Consider the following 16954-nt stretch of genomic DNA (forward strand, 5'->3'; position numbering starts at 1 on the left):
ATGATACAACAAAAATTTCACTTGGAATTTATTATTTGGTTTGATGTTTGTTAAGTAGCTCTTAAGAACATCAACAAAATGGTGTACTAAGCACTACAAAGATCAGTTTGCAATTAGGAATGGTGTGCTTGGAGTACTGATTAATTTCAGGCAATGATTTCTCAGTACACTGGAGATATAGCAGAGTTTTTAATATAATTAGACTTTGAATGCCAAGGTTGTGATCAATAAGAATTAAAAGACTATTTGCAAAAGCTGTATTTATACGATTTATACAATCATTTTTTCCTTTTCTTTAAATATGGCAAAGCCTAAGGCACAAAAATTGTCAAGATTCTATTCTAACATCATCATAAATTCAACTTTCCCTCTTGCTTTATGTATCTTATTTAATAATTTTAAATGTCTATGCAAAATAAAGTTTGTTTGTATTTAATTTGGCAGGTGTCAATTTAATTAATAATCAACCAAATAACATTCTAGATTTGATTTGGATAACAGTTCAATGACTTCTATTGATTTTGTATTATTGGACTAGATGTTGTCATCATTATTACTTTGTGCCACGCTTCAGGCAGAATTTGAACTAACCGCTACTAAGTCAGTATAGTGATTTTTTTGTCTTTCAGCATGGAAATTGCATATTTGAGGAATAAACTTTTTTTATATATATTTTTGGAGGTTTCACAGTTTTTTTAATTAAGTATTAAAATCATGCAAAACAAAATGCTTCCAAACCTTTTAGTCTCTTTACATAGCGGGATTAAGTTTTTTTCCCCTTAAAGCTCTACTATACTTTCTTTGGAATATACTGCTAATGTAATATTGGCTAGTATTTTACCATGAAGGCTGAGATTACATGGTTGTTGGTGTGTATTAACCTTCATTAACAGTAAAAGCAGTGCAATGTTCACAGATAGATCAGTTTTGGGAACATATCCTGCACCAGTGAGCCATGGGAACTGCCTGGAAAGCAACCAGTCTCAGCATGGACACAGGTGACAATGGAAGAATTCTTAATGACTGTAACTCCAAAGAAGTAGACATCTTGTATTATGTTTTACCTATCTGTGGTTCCCTTGGGAGTCTTTTCTTGAAGAAGTGATGGGATTTGAGAATAGTATAGAATTCTTTCTACTTTCTGTCCTGAAGAAAGTATTGTTTTCTGTTGAAACTAGCATCTCTTATGAATGTAGAAAGTTTTATAAAGATTACTGCAGCCTTTAACCTGTGTAACTACTAGTCAAAATGGAAGGACACAGATATTCAGATCTGAATAGTGGTTTGTATCATATAAATCTGACTATTCTTATGACTAACGAAGATTGTAAAGTGTATTGTGAGTACAGAAGTGGCATATCCACTGTTATCTGTTTGCAATGGGGCACAGATAAGACTCAACTCTTTCAAACATTTACAAGGGGTTTAGAAACAGATGGAGACTGAAGATTAAAGCTAGAATTTTTCAAAGAATTACAGAAGGGTTAAGGTTGGAGGAGACCTCTGGCAGTAATCTTGTCCAACACCTGCTCAAGCAGGGTCACCTACAGCACTACTCTAGAAGTGTTAGTCCTTAATAAATTTTTGAGAGACAGGAAAAACTCAGACTAAAAATGTACTGCTCTATAATCTGCCCAAAACTGACAAAAGGGATGAGAAATTGCAGAAATATATACGTGGTGTGGAAAATATGTTTATTTTGAGAGGAGCTTCTGTGGTCAGGTGGCCACGCAAATGTCATCTGCAATGCAAAAAGTCTGTTGCTAAATTAAAGGAAACCATTCTAAACACAAGCCCAAGGAGGTACTAATAGAGAACAATCTGCTTTTCAAAATGGAGTGAAATATGTAATTAAAGTAATAACACACAGTGACTTTTGAAGACTTTTTCCAAACTTTGCTTCATTTGAATTTCACATATTTGACATCTTGTTTAGACAATTCATCTAGTTATATCAATATGTCACATTATGAAATAATAATGAAACATGATTTATTTCAGCAGAATGAGTCATCCTGATGGCATGTCAGAACTAACATATTCCAAATCAAAGTTCCTTAAAACCTAATTATTAAAACCTCTATTTAAGAGCTTCTCTTGCTCAGATTATTTGTGTTTCTTATCACTATTCCTTCTGTTAAGATAAACTGGGTCTTTTACAACCTACTTCTCTTGACTCAGTTAGCTTTCATTTTAAGTCAACACACAAAAGAAAACGGAGATAGGCAAAAATCTCAGGGGTAAAACCGAGAACAAAAGTTCCTTTCTTTACTTATATCTTTGACCAGTTTTGAAAATACACATGTAGTAACTTAAAGTAAACTTAATTCCAGCAGTAATTATATTCCTACACCTCTCTTACTAGTCTGGATGTTCTACTCTTAAAAGATGGGGCCAGGAAGAGGAAGTTGGAGATACTTCATGAGTGAATATTCTACAGTAAATTGCAAACTACTGATGGGATTGACATTTCTTTGGGCAAAAATCTCATTATTGAGTCAGGTCAGGAATTCCTGGAATAAATTTCCATGTTCTCTTACTCCAAGAAGCTGGACCTAAAGACAAAACAAAAATTTCAACTGCTGCAAGATAACAAAGAGCAATACATTATGTTTTAAGAAAGAAGAAATATTGTCTTCCCAGTTTTCTTACCTGGAGAATAATTCCTCAACCTCTCATGAAGGCTTTTTTTGCCAGGCCAGGATATCTGTATATTCATTTAGAAAAATAATTATTTGACACTATTTTCTGTTTGTTCACATGGAGGGGCACAGAAATTGTTGTATTTCTCCTTCACCTGCCACTGTTGCTAAAAAATACAGGAGATGTGATATGGAAGATGACAGATTTCCTCAGCTTCAGGAGTTCTGCTGGAAGGAGTCCTGATGGTTCATTCAGTTTGACGATTAGCCTTTTTGCTGAAGCCTTAAACGGGCCTCTGTTTGATGTCAGTGTCTTCCCTTGTGTTTTTGAGGAGGAATTTGTGACCTTGTTGCAGAAATGTTTGGTTTAGAAAAAAAGGTGCTTGAATGGTTACATACCTTATTAGCTGCTTTCCTGCAGCGGATCATTCCTACTCTTACTCCTAATGGAAGTTATATACACACCTTAGCATACAACTGGGTCACCCTGCTGAGTGGATTTCAGGCTCCTCGGAAAGTGATACAACAGCAAAGCCATAGCATTAACCAAAATAACTGCCAATGATCATAATAGGTCCTGGCATTGGTTGGAAAGGGCAGGAATCCAGGCAACTTCTGTGTTTTCTCTTGTTCCTCTTCTGCAGATAGTCTTTTTCCCATGACACTGCAGTGCAGTGAGAGCAACCTCCTGTCCACTGCCAGACTTCAACTAAATACTAATTGGGAACTTAATGAAAAATAAAACATTGGGTCTGTGAACTCTCTAATTTGAAATCCTGCTGTACATGTGCAAGAAATGAGAAGGTAAAGGGAAGTATCAAAGAGGAAAATGAACGCTGAATGCAAGATAATTTTTTGCAATGTATTGTTCTGAGCTTGTGTGGGAATTCAAGCAAGCTGACAGACACAACTGAAATTCCTGCTGTAGTAGGTCATTTTATTATATAGGTTACATACATAAATGAGGTAACCTGTACAGAAGCCTTACTTTCCCTTACGTCAGTGGATAAACCTGGTAGCTATCATTATGTATATAATTACTTAAAAGCCCAACCCTTTCAGAACAGTAAACTGTCTACAAACCTTCAAGAGATAAAAATATACTTTTTTTCCCTCCCGGAAAACTAGTGTATTGTTGAATAGAACTGCTGGCAGAAATAAAGCATATGTTTCATTATTGTTAATTGTATATGTGACAATACTCCTGTCGGATTTTATTATATAAAAAGGACCCTGAAAAAAATACAGGCAGCACAGATTAAAGAGATGTGTGTAAATTCTTCATGTATTAACAAACCGATCAAATAATATCCATTACAGATATTCATAAAATATATCTGTAAAGACTATTAGATGTATGAATAATTATAACTCTCCTGGAAGGAATGTAGTGCTTGATTTATTGTATCATCCGTATATTCTAATGTGTTAGATATTTCTGTACGTATAGTTGGTTATTGAAATTTTGGGACATATCTTTTTCCTTCTTTCCCTGTAACTGGGGATTCAGGGTAGCTTTTCCCTTTAAGTTTATTGCTTGAGTTCTGATTTATTCTATTGGGGGAGAGGGGCAGAAACATTTTTTTATAACGTATTTTTACTTGATATTTTCTAGCCAACAGCTGTATTTCAGTTTACCACTAGACTTCCTTACAAATGGAAACACTTTATAAAAGTGAAATCACAATACCCAATCATTCAGAAATATTGGGCTACTTCAAATTTTTATAAGCTCTTAAACTTGGGATTGATCAGGGTTCTGAGCTTGCATTGCACAGAATAATTTAAAATTATTGGAGCACTTCACATATTTTTAAAACCACTTCAGCTAGGAAATGATAGGGTTCTAGAAATATGTGGCATATAAGGGTGTAAAATTATCAACAAGCTTAAGTGCTTCATTGTGAAAGTGATCAAGGTTCCTTGCTTGCACATTGCAAAGCAATTGCAAATTACTGGCGTACTTCAAGTGGTTCATGTTTTTAGAAGAGTTTTAGTCTCTTTTGCTCAAATACTCTTTAAAATAGTGAATGTCTCCAATAATTTCAAATGTTGTATGGACCCATTATCTTGCTTTTCCTTATTTTGTGTTGTGGGGGAGGTTTAATTCCAAATATTCATCTACCAGTGGTCGCAAAGTTAAATAAGCAAATCTTTTTGAAATCCCTTAGTTTCAGACACTTAGGAGCTTTATTGAATTTAATTGTACCATTACTTCTGAAGAAAGCAGCTTAAGAAATAATTTTAATATTAGTATTGAAAGCTGACATCTGAATGGGTGCCTATATCTTTCACTGTTTATGGAGTACTTTCCATAGGCAGTTTATTATTTAATTTTGAACTTTACAGGAGATGCTCTTCTTGGTTTAGATTTTAATTTATTTAAAATATTATAATATTACTTTTAATGTTATTATATTTTTTAAAAATTATCTTTAAAATATTGCTTTTCCCCCACAGCTTTTTGAGTGCCCTTTCTTCTCTTCCACTCCTCACTGTCTTCAATATAGACACCACACAAACCACTGGTATATTATAATTCACTCTCTCACAACTTATTCTCACTACTATGTTTTGGTAGAACTTGCAATGGGTAGAATTTTGAGCTGTTTTTATCAACCACACAGGAGAATCATTAGAATTCTATATTTTAAAAAGGCAATAAAAAAACCAAACCTGTATAGAGCATCATTCTGCAAAGCATTGTTTCTGTGCATTGAATTTAGAATCACAGAGTTGTAGAATGGTTTGGGTTGGAAGGCACCTTAAAGATCATCCAGTCCTACCCGCCCTGCAATGGCAGGGACACCTCCCACTAGATCAGGGTGCCAAGGCCCCATCCAACCTGGCCTTGAACACCTCCAGGGATGGGGCATCCACAGCTTCCCTGGGCAACCTGTGCCAGTGCCTCACCACCTTCATGGTGAAGAAATTCCTCCTTATGTCTAGTCTAAATCTACCCCTCTTCAATTTATAGCCATTCCTCCTAGCCCTATCACTACAAGCCTTTGTAAAAAGTCCCTCCCCAGCTTCCTTGTAGGCCCACTTTAGGTACTCAAAGCTGCTCCAAAGTCTCCCCAAAGCCTTCTCTTCTCCAGGCTGAAAAACAACAACTCTCTCAGCCTGCTAATTTATGACTGTAAAAATGAAATCACTTGTGTTATACAGGTATTCTATCGTGTATTTAATAATTTAAATGCCATACTATTTATTTTACTTAACTATTTTAATGACCTTTGCTTATTTCAGCTCTACATATCCTTACCTTATCTCTGTTATGAACTATTCCCTTCAATCGTTTGCCTCTTTCAAAGCTGTAAAGAAAAGAATCTATGCACCTTGCTGCTATATTATTATTAACTATAATTACATGGCAAGTTGTTAAAAACAAAGAATATATGTGCTTCTCTTTACCTTAGCGCTGCACATAGAAACCATATTAGTCATAAGTACTGTTTTCTGAAAAATAAAGAAGTGCTTTATTTATTGGGGTTTTTACATGTCTATGCAACAGGATGAAATATTCTTTAAGCAGACAACCATATGCTTAAGAAGAAGCAACTAGAAAATACTTGTAATTAATATTTCAGTTTTTTGAAGATCAAAATGGACATATTACATTGTTTAACATAATATTGCATTCATTTTCATGTTACTGTTCTCATTTCTAAGATACTTAGAACAGCATAATTTCTAGGAGCTGATGTTGCCTCCTGATTTGAATTGGCTGTTTGGAATCTTTATTTCTAATGCTTGTTATCTTTCCTTTGTAAGAATTTTAAATTGTGAACTGCCAAAAAGTGCTTATGATGTAAGAAAGTTTTGGAATTGAAGAAGTATCATCTGGCATATGTTCTATGTTTGCTGTTTGAATACTGTCCTCCAATCATTGTATGACCCATTGAATATTAAAATAAATTATTTTCATATTGGATAATCATATTAATATTTGTTATTGATATATTCATATTAATAGTTACTATTAAAACAATATTTTTGCAGTTTTGGAAAATGAAATGGCTATTACAGATACAGTTTTTAGGATAAAGAAGATATATATCTGTAGGGGTTGAAAAGATTGAAATCTGTAAACATTAATATAGAAATTGTTTGCAGTGTTAATATTTATCAGAGACAGATCTTCCTGTGTGTTACAATAAATTATGTCTTATTGTGGAAGGTCTTCGCCTCTGTTTTTCAACTCGGTATTTTCAAGTATTAAATGTGATCATAAGGACAAAGATGTTCATACTTGTAGTTAATTTTAATCAAATTGCTTACAAAAATCAAAGCCTTAAGAACTCAAAATAAGTCTTCCTTGAAGTTTCTTTCACATGTTTTGGTGAAGGTGAGGAAGAATGTATCCAAGTTCTGGGAGGGGTGTTCCAGTGGAAATATATTAAAAATACTGAAAAAGGGGTGCTGATATTATACCTTTCTATTGTACTGCCATACTCATTTCACAGCAGATTGATAAGAAAAAGTGCTATATGAAGGAAACAAAAGTCTAGAGATGTTTGGACTGAATATGTATGTGCTGTATGCATAATTGCAGCACTAACACTGTGCTATAGGCAGTGGAGATCAGAAAAATGAGAAGGTTTGAAGTGGCTACCAAAGTAACAAAAAAGAAACTCACCAGAGCCACTGAGCTCAGGCTGACTAAATTCTCATTGTAGAAAATGTAAGACAGATTCGTATTCCTCTCCTTCCTCTCCTCTCTTTATTTTCTTTTTTTTTTTTTTAAGTCAACATAAAGATTTACTGCTATCCACCATCAAAGTAAGGATACTTCTTGAGGTAGACTTTTGATCTTGGTGAGGATGGCCATTTTCAGGCAGTACTTACCAGCAAAATGAATAGTGCATAATCAATGCCTAAGGCTGTTCTTTAGAACTCACTAATAACTTTAGACATCTCATAAATTTGCTGCTACAAACAATCTCCATTTCACCTATGCGGGCATTTGTTTCTTTAATTTTCTTATACATACCAAAGTGTTTAGATAGTGTGACCTAATTATTTGCTGCACTTTTGCCATCCTTCTGTTCTGTTGGTAAATTTATAGAACTGCTTGGAGGGTCTGAAACAACATTTTGAGAAAAGAAAAAAAAGAAACTATTTAATAAATACAGTCCATATGACCAGCTTTTTGTAAAAGTGGATATACAGCTTTACACCTGACACATATGCTTACCATGACTGATGCATAAATTGGTTTATGAGCAAGTTTGTGTACACATAGTCATAAATTCTTCTGGTCAGGGACCCATACGTATGTTGAGGTTTTCTGTTTGTTTATGTTGAATTTTGTTTTGTTTCTTTCTTTCTTATTATTAATAATAACTTGGTCAGAGGTCTGATTTTGTTTTTCTCCCCCCTGCCCCCAGTACTTCTACTATGATTATTCTTCCATATTGTAACTGAGAGACTTGAGCAAGGGGATTCATCTATTTTAGCACTTCGGGCAGAGGATGATGGTCACTCATGTATAGAGACAGCCTCCTAAAGAAAGAGAAGAAAAAGACAAGTTGCCACACAGAAAATATTTTTTCCCTTACTTGCTGTTGCAAATTCAATTTATTTGCCAACTAAGCATTATTATGAAAAAGAAAAAACAATTGAGAAATAGAAGTAGTCATTACAAAGGGAGCTTATGATCAAATTAAAGGAGTCAGAAACTTTTATAACTGTCCCAAAATTTACTGAATTTCCAAAACATTTATTTCATGGCTAATCATAGATGTGTTCTGCAGTGCTGCCTAGCATGTATAGATATTGTTTGTTAACACTGTTAACAAATGTTAACAGCATTTTTGTACCTTCAGTTGGAAAATGTTAGTGTATGCCGGCCCACAATGCTTTGTTTGTGAAGCAGTTTTTAGCTAATAACAATATTACTGTGTTTGAGCACCATTCTGTTCACCAGACTTGGCTTCCTCTTCCCAAAGATCAAGTCAGGGCTGAAAGGAACCGAATTTTTGACAGAAGAAGATATGAAAGCAAAAACAACTGAGACCCTCAACAGCCTTTCAGAAAATTACCTGAGGAACTGCTTTGAACATTGGCAGCATCATAGGCTGCTATGTGTCAACTTATGGTAGATCATTTTCTTAATTAAAACACAGTCTTTTTTTTTTTTTCTTGGACCTTGCATAATTTTAATTATCACAGGAGAAAAAAGAAGTACTGGTTAAGTTAAATAAATCTTATAGAACTAGTTGCTTTTCCTGTGGTTTCTGTGCTCAGTTATGGTTTTGGTTAGAAGTTGTTTTTTGTTGTTGGTGGTGTTGGTTTTGCTTTCTTTTATTCTTCTAGAAGTAAGACAGTTTATTCTTTCCTATAATTTTGGTACGCTTGATGGGATGTTTTACACTATAATAAAGAAAAGATAAACAACATTTTGTAATGCTCTTTCAATCTATTTTATAGTGTCCTACGGAAATTAGGTTTATGCAGTGATTCTTGACCAGTTTTTCCCCTACATCCTGATTAATACTGTGCTGGATAAACTATTGGGAGCTTTATTTAAAGGAGAAGGCCAGAGAAACACTACTTTTTTTTTATCTTCTGAGAGGCAGTACCAGGAAATGGTCAAGCAACACACACACAACTTTTCACATGCCACAGCACTTCTGTTTCATGATTTAGGGATTAAAATAGTGGGTAGAGTTTGGGTTGTGGCTGTTGGAAAGGCTGGGTAACACTTCTCAGGATCAAAACCCACAAATGAGTAAGAAACCAGGCTGCATTATGTTCTCTGATTATAAGATTGACTGTGCTAGTGTGTATCTAATTCTTTAGGGATCCAGTAGCAATTAGCTTTACCCATACATTTCCAAGGTGTGTAGCACTCACAATACTGATAAGACTGGGAAGTACTGGGGTTTTAGATTTTATTATATCGATGTATAAGATGCTGGTACCATCCACAAGCACGTGAGACCCTATCTGTGACATAGGACAGTTGCCAGCTGGTACATCTTATTTAAAAGACTGAGCCGAGTAGCCTTTGCTTCATTATTCACCCTAAAACAGTGATGATACTGCTTCTGCTAATTGTAAAGGTTAAACACTGGTATCCCACTGGCCAGAACAACCTCTAAGTCCTGAGATAATGGGAAATGTGGACAACTCAACAGCTGGCCTTTGAACTGCGTGGCTGATGGCCATCTGCTGTGGTTGGCTATTCACATAGGAAAACCAAACAGTACTCTAACCCTGCATTCAACATTTGCCTTTATAAATGTTGCTGTTTCTCCTGAACATCTGCCTAAAGAAGTGGGAGCTGGGCAGGTCATACCTGTGAAGTTAAAATTCTTGCAAAAATATTTTCTGATTCAAATAATTGAGTTATTTTCCTGCTTTGGAGGTATTAACTTAAAGTAACTACATATTTCAGTTTTAATTTAAATTGAACAGTTTATTGCCAGAGTTAATGTTTTTTATTAGACAAAGTACAAAGTACATGCCATAGCAAGTAGTATGACTATGTAAAGATCAGGGCACTTGCTTGCCTTTAACAAGAATTTAGAAAAGTTGTTTATTTTAATTGTTTGTCAGACTCTTTGCAGTCTGAAAATCACTTACATCTGCTAAACAATTTTTCACCTACTTTTACTCCATTTTCTGCCTGCGTTCTCCCCTTTCTTGAATCTTTAGAGTCAACTGCAGGGTACCTCTCAGGTTGAACCTGCAGGAAACAGTACCTTCACCTTTTCTTCATTTGGTCTTTCTTTCAGGAAACCTTTTAATCTCATAGCAGGCAACAGCTACTTAGATGAGGGCTCTGAGCACTTTGAAATCAAATTTGCATTTTTACCCAAGTGAACAGGATGAAGAATGTTTTCCTAGCATCAAATGCTGGTGAGATTGATTGCTAGTGGGAAAGTCCACCACAACTTGGCCAAATGCCTCCCTGAAAGCTCACAGTTTAAAGAACTTTCCTTGAGAAAAGGTCATTTTGACCTTGTTATTTCCAGACTGATTCCTGAGGTCTCCTTTCTGATTTCCAGTCAGCTCAAAGGAAATTTCAATGACCTGGGTCTGGAGTGCCAGATCCTGCCTGCAGCCGTGCATGAGGAAAGGCAGTTTAGATGTCAGCTTCCTGACTGCTTAGGCACCTGTCCAGAGAAACGATGCGGTCAGTGGTCAGACTGGCAGCTGTCCATTTCAAAAGGGCAACTTTCAAGCTTAACCTTAAAAGGAGTCTCCTGGGATTTGCATCCACTCTTTAAAGTGAATGGAATTCCATTTTCAGCATTTTAAAGATGATGCCCCCCAGCCCAGAAGCCAGTACATCCAGTATGAAGTAATGCAGGGCTTCACCAGTCAGAATCACTGCTTATTTATTTGTGATGTTTCTATTTTCTAAAGAGTGACTTCTTAGTTTTATTTGAAAAGGAAATTGACTTCTCTTGCTCTTTGTCATTGCCTTGTTAACAAGGAGGAGGAAAAGCTGCCTAATCTCGACATTATGAGAGCTGTTAAAATTGATCCCAAGTGAACTCTGGAGAGCAGAAAGTCAGATCACCTCTTTGTTTTGTTCCAGGGGGTTACTGAAAGGGAATGACAGCCTTCAAGGGACCTATTTTCCACTAGCTGAAAGACTGCATTAAGCAAGCATGTTTAGTGAAGGGTAAAGAGAGTACCAGCGGGAACGAATGCCTGCCCCACCATAGCAGGCACGGGGCTCAAAGCAAAGGGGACAGATGTTTGCTGTGTAGAGCTCTCTAAAAAGAGGCCACGTGGGCCTTTCTGCATGTAGCAATTCAGCATTGCAGACTGGATCCTTTCCAGTATCCTCTGGGGTTCTTGATAGAGAAGTGCTACAAGCAGCCTCTTCTAGCCACTCCTTACCTGCCAGGTAGAAATGCCATTCCTTAATCCTGCCTGCTCAACACAAGGAAGTGCTGGGGAAGGGAGATTTCTGATGTAGTGCATTGGTTTCTCCATCCAAGCTTGTGTAGAAAGTATCCAAAAAATTTTTGGCATATTTTTTTATATGCGAGTTCCTAGCATTTTTTCATTGCTATTGGTGTAAGTGTAGCTTTTGGAATATTCCTTCCAGTATCTGTATATTTCTCAGTGCCACAGGGAAATATTTTATCGATGTCTAAGTTATCTTTTCCCTTTCTGAGATTTGTTCTGTATATATAAACAAAGAACTTTGTGTAGGCCAGTTCCCTCTAATGTGAAGATGCAACACTTCCATGACAATGAAAATTCAGCATGCAGGCTTAGAGAAGCTAGTAATGCAACACAAGATGCAAAACAATAATATCAGGCTTTTCATGGATAAAGAGAGAATTGCAGTTAGGCTAATTTGGGTCACTGCTACAGACCCTCCCCAAAAATTTGTTCCAGAGCAAAACGTAATATATTTGTTTCAACACAGTTGTTTCAGTGTGTAGTCTCACTAGACAAATTTCTTACAAGACTGGAAAAGCTGATCTCATATACTTGGCCTCAAGGAAAATTAAAAAAGATGAGTGTTTCCTATGAGTTTTAGTATCCTGCTGAAGCGTGCCACCACTGAACTTTGTTCCCTACCTTGTTTACCTGCTTCCTCTCAATTCCAGATGGACCCAGAGGCAAGGAGCCTGCCTGCAAGGAGGCTTACTACAACTCCCAGGAGTCACTGCAGCCTGAATGAACTTTACTCCTGAAGCCAGGCAAGGAAAAACTACCATTTTTCTTCAGTGTCTGAAATTCAAAGGTCAGTAAGAAACTCGTGCTGTTGGTGTTTTGTGTTTACTAGAAAGCATGCTAGTCATGCCTACAAACGTACAGCATGTGCTTGGCTCATCAGTGCTATTCCCAGCCATGAAGGGAGAGGTTTTCTGGAGAGGATGGTAAGACATACTCTCTTTCCCTCTTGCTCTTAGCATTATATTGAGCAGGCCCTTGGCGGAGCATCATCTGCTTATCTGAAGGAATAGGTGTTGTGGATATACATAGAAAAAGGTGGGGGAAGTGAAGCCAGTTGTTTAATCAGTGCAGCATTCAGGGACCGATCCAAAACTGGATGTCAATCAGATGATCGTTTCTGACTGATTCAGTTGGTTGCATCTTCAAGTAAAAATAGAGAAGATTGAGGATTTTATTCCGTGAGGTTTTCAGATGACTTCTGACAGACCCGAGTCTGAACCATTCTCCACTGATCTAGTTCTTTTTTGCTCTATCCTTAGATATCAGGGAGACTAGTCCACTCAAAAGGCTGATGTAGGAAACAGAAGTTTCTGTTAATGAGCAAAACAGTGCCTGATGGTGAGAAAACCAGTTTTTTTTGTGTAAGTAGGTTATTTGCAGCAGCCTCCAAACTCTTCCCTCTCCCCTGAATCCATGCTTTATTTTCTGGGAAATGGACAATGGTATACACTCGGTTTTGGTGTCATTCAGAAGTTGTAATAAGAAAGTTAGGTGGTATATCCTACTCAAGGAAATGTCAAGTGAAAGCTATGGAAAGCAGCCGGAAGGAGTTGATAAGATTGTGATTATTTAAAATACATATTTTTTATATATATACACATAAAGCTCTCTTAAATGCTAAGCGTCTCTTACTATTATTACAGTTATTTATGTTGCTCATAATCATCAATAGCTGTTTAACCTTTAAGCTGTAGCCACCTTTTCTGCCAAATGGTTTAAAATAATTATGTAGCAGCTTAAATAGTTAAAAACTTATTTTAAAACAACCAGCAGTGCCTTTTTCAGGCACAGTCTGTGTCTACAACAAAGAGAATACTATGAAGGGGAACTTAATTCTAAGACAGGATTTTTATCGTGTTGCGACATTTCTTACCAGCATTATTTAAAAGCTTTTTAAAAAACTGCTCTCACATACCTTTGTTCTTTTTGTGCCAGGAAATGTTGTTACATATTTAATACCATATTTTAAATGTTTCATATGTTTATGACATGAAATACATGTACAATATAATCAAGACTCTTCAAATTCTGCTGCACCTGTATTTCTCTACACAGCAGTATGAGAGTTTGTGTGAGGAAATGCTTCTGACTGTAAATGCTGTAAATTGAGAAATACATTTTAAAATTAATGTTTTTATAGTTGGGGTTTTTTTGTGTTACAAGGCAAAGTCACAGTATGGGTCTGCTGGGAATAATACTTCTTTTACTCTCCCTCTTAAATTTAATTTGCTTATCATGACAGTTTTCAACCTAACTTTTAGTAGGTCTGCTTGAATTTGAGGAAACTGTTAAAAAGGGTCATAATGAGGTTTACTCATCATCATAAACTGGATCAGTACCATTGTTTATTTCTCAAGGAAATTCCTAAATAACACCAATTGTTGTAACTTCGCACCACTGAGACCAGACACAAACAAGAACTCCTAACTGAGATTGAAAGGCTCCTCATCACTCAGCTAGTAATAATTTTCTAATTTTCTTTTTATGGACATGGCTTGTCCATCTAGGTTCAGAATCATGAGGAATTTGGTTCTTGCAAGTAATAGAGGTTAAAATTTTCTTTCATCTCAAGGTTGTTGGGCTTGGATGAGAGCAAAATTATGATATTTTTTGTATCAGTTAATATTTTATCATAGTGTATGTATAGTAGTGAGAATAAAAGGAAAATTACCTGATGGAACATTTGGTTTTATTACTTTTAAATTAAAACAGTGCAGATAGTCTTCCTTCATAAAGATTGATCTGTCCGAAGCTGGGGTTTTTTGGTTGGGTAGGTGTTCTGGGGTTTTTTTTGTTTGGGTTTGTTGGAGCTTTTTTTTTTGGCTCTTTTTCAGAGAGTTTTTAGTAATAAAATAATATTTTTTTCATTTGTTCTAACATTTCTATAGGTTATTCATGGGATATTCTAGAGTGCAAATTACTGATCAACAGCTTTACACAGATCTCCTGTTGGTGATGGCTCATCAACTATTCCTCAATCTAAATAAATTGATTGTAGAACTTAAACACTGAGCCCTGATGTCAGGCAATGTGGCTTAGAGCAAAAGCTGAAACATTTACTGGGATTTGTAGAGTACAGAGAGGTAAAAAATAAGTTGTTAACAGGGTTTTTAGGTCTGGGGTTTTTTTCATTACAAGTTGCTGTCGTTTTCACCATAGCAGCAGGGCCAGATTTTTTTTAAGTCTTCATGAAAAACATCTAGTATAATGTACAATACCAAACACTAACTAACTTTTCTGCTAAGTGTCAGTGTAGTGTGTGGTACAATAGAAAGACTGCAATGTTTCAATTTTCATCCTGTTCTATTTCTGTTATTGCTTGTTTACTTTGGTTTCATCATATAAATATTTGTGTGCATTCTGGTTTATTGTGTTGCTCTAAACACATGTGAATTTAATTACCAATGTGTTTAATTTGAATTTAGTGCAACATGGTTTTTAATCATGTTCCAAGTCACATTTATTGGTTGCAAGAAAAGTATATCTGGAACACACACTTCTCAGGCTATAAGGATGCACTGTTCCCCGCAGTAGTTGAGGTGGTTTAATTTATTAGCAAATGAATGTTGTGCAAATACTTTTGGATGGCATCCCAATGTTAATTTACAGAAAGAAAGTCAAGAGGTTAAAAATTAAACTTGGATTCTATTACGTTTCTGAGGTTTTTTAATACATCTTAGCAAGTCCTACATCCTCCCCTCCCCAAGAGCACAGTCCAAGAATGTATATTGCAACTTTTATTTTGAGTTGTCTGAAAATTATATTTTGTGAGTATTGATTTCTTAGCAGTAGTAATAGTCTTGCAGTACCAGTATTTTGTTTTATTTTCCAAAAAAATTATAAGGACTGGAAAAATGCTAGTGTAGGAGTTACAGAAATCCAATGACTTCTGTCCTTTGTTGCAGCAGAGATAATGACAATAAAATTTTGCCATAGTATTTTACATTTGCTGTTAGACTGCTTATAGGGATGAAAAATTAGTTGCATTATCTAACTTACACTTCTTTTTTAAAATATCTTTACTAATTTCAGGTTAAAGATTAAATATTTTGGTGCTTACAGAAGTGTGAAGCCTTGAACTAACATTTTTATCCAGAGTATCAAAAATTAAGTGTTGCCAAATTACAACCACTATTGATTTAACTGGTATCTGTGAAAAAAAAAAAAAAAAAAAGCTGCTTAGGTGTGCAAATAGAGATTCAGGTGCAAAATATATTCTGATTAATCTAATGTTGAGTGGGTTTTGTAGTTTGGAGTGAAACAGATATTGAACAATCAACTGTGTGTATATATATATATATGCAGTTACTAGGTATTTTACTTCTACATGAAAGGCAAGAAGAGACATAGGAAGCTACTTTTTTTCCACTAAAATAATCCCTAACTTGTTAAGCCATTCTCTTTTACTCATCAGTTGAAAGAAACTTGCTACAGCAGTGGGAATGTGTGAAAAGCAGTAAAAAAGAAAGAAAAAATATTAATATTTGGAATAATTGCAGCTAGTAGCACATAGAAAACTAATTCTGGTTTGTGATGTTTCCAGTTTCTCATATGCAATTCCATCGCTATGTCACTTCCATCATTGTACTCTTATGTAGTGTGATTTAACATTGTCAACATTCAGTATTTCATTGTTTGTTGTGTGGAACTTATTTAAGTGTTCTTGCTGCTGTCTGATTTTCTGTGTTTCCTTTCAAGTGATTCTTCCCGTTTCTTACATGAGGTGGATTTGCAACTCATCTTTTACCTGTGTAGGCTACAACTTCACTGAAGTGCTTGATGTTGACATCTTTTTTTTTTTTTTCTTCCATTGTCAACTTCTTGATTCGGCTGGAACGATATCTGAGAGCCTAAGTTATGTTTGAATGTGTAAACAGGTAGATATGTATTCCACAAACACATTGTTTTGTACATTCTTCTAATAAATTCATAATATTTGTGATTTTGTATGCTTGCCATTTTGCAAGATATTACAGCTGTTGGCTTTCATAGAAGCTTGAGAAGAGTAGCTCTGTGCTAGTATCCTGTCTTTGGTAGTGGCCAGTGGCAAATACGTTAAAAGTAAATGAAAAATGGTGAGCCTGGAGGCATATATTTTTAGTTCCAGCAGTTAGTCCCCTAGGGACCTCCTGGGTCAGTCTTTGTATCCCACCCACAGTGTTTATAGTTCTGGACAGACCCCTTTTCCATTAATTAATACTTTTTTAGCCCATTTATTGCCTCAGCCTTCAATATATTCTGAGGCACTGATTTCTTCCTTTTAATGACATTTTGAATTAAGAAATATTTCATTTTATTTGTTTTAAGTCTCATTTCTCCAACTTTTCTTTGGTTGTTTTCTCATTCTTTTGGTATGAGAGTTAATTGCCCCTTATATGCTT

Source organism: Phaenicophaeus curvirostris, chromosome 3 (genome assembly GCF_032191515.1).
Source record: "Phaenicophaeus curvirostris isolate KB17595 chromosome 3, BPBGC_Pcur_1.0, whole genome shotgun sequence".
Classification (NCBI taxonomy): Eukaryota; Metazoa; Chordata; class Aves; order Cuculiformes; family Cuculidae; genus Phaenicophaeus; species Phaenicophaeus curvirostris.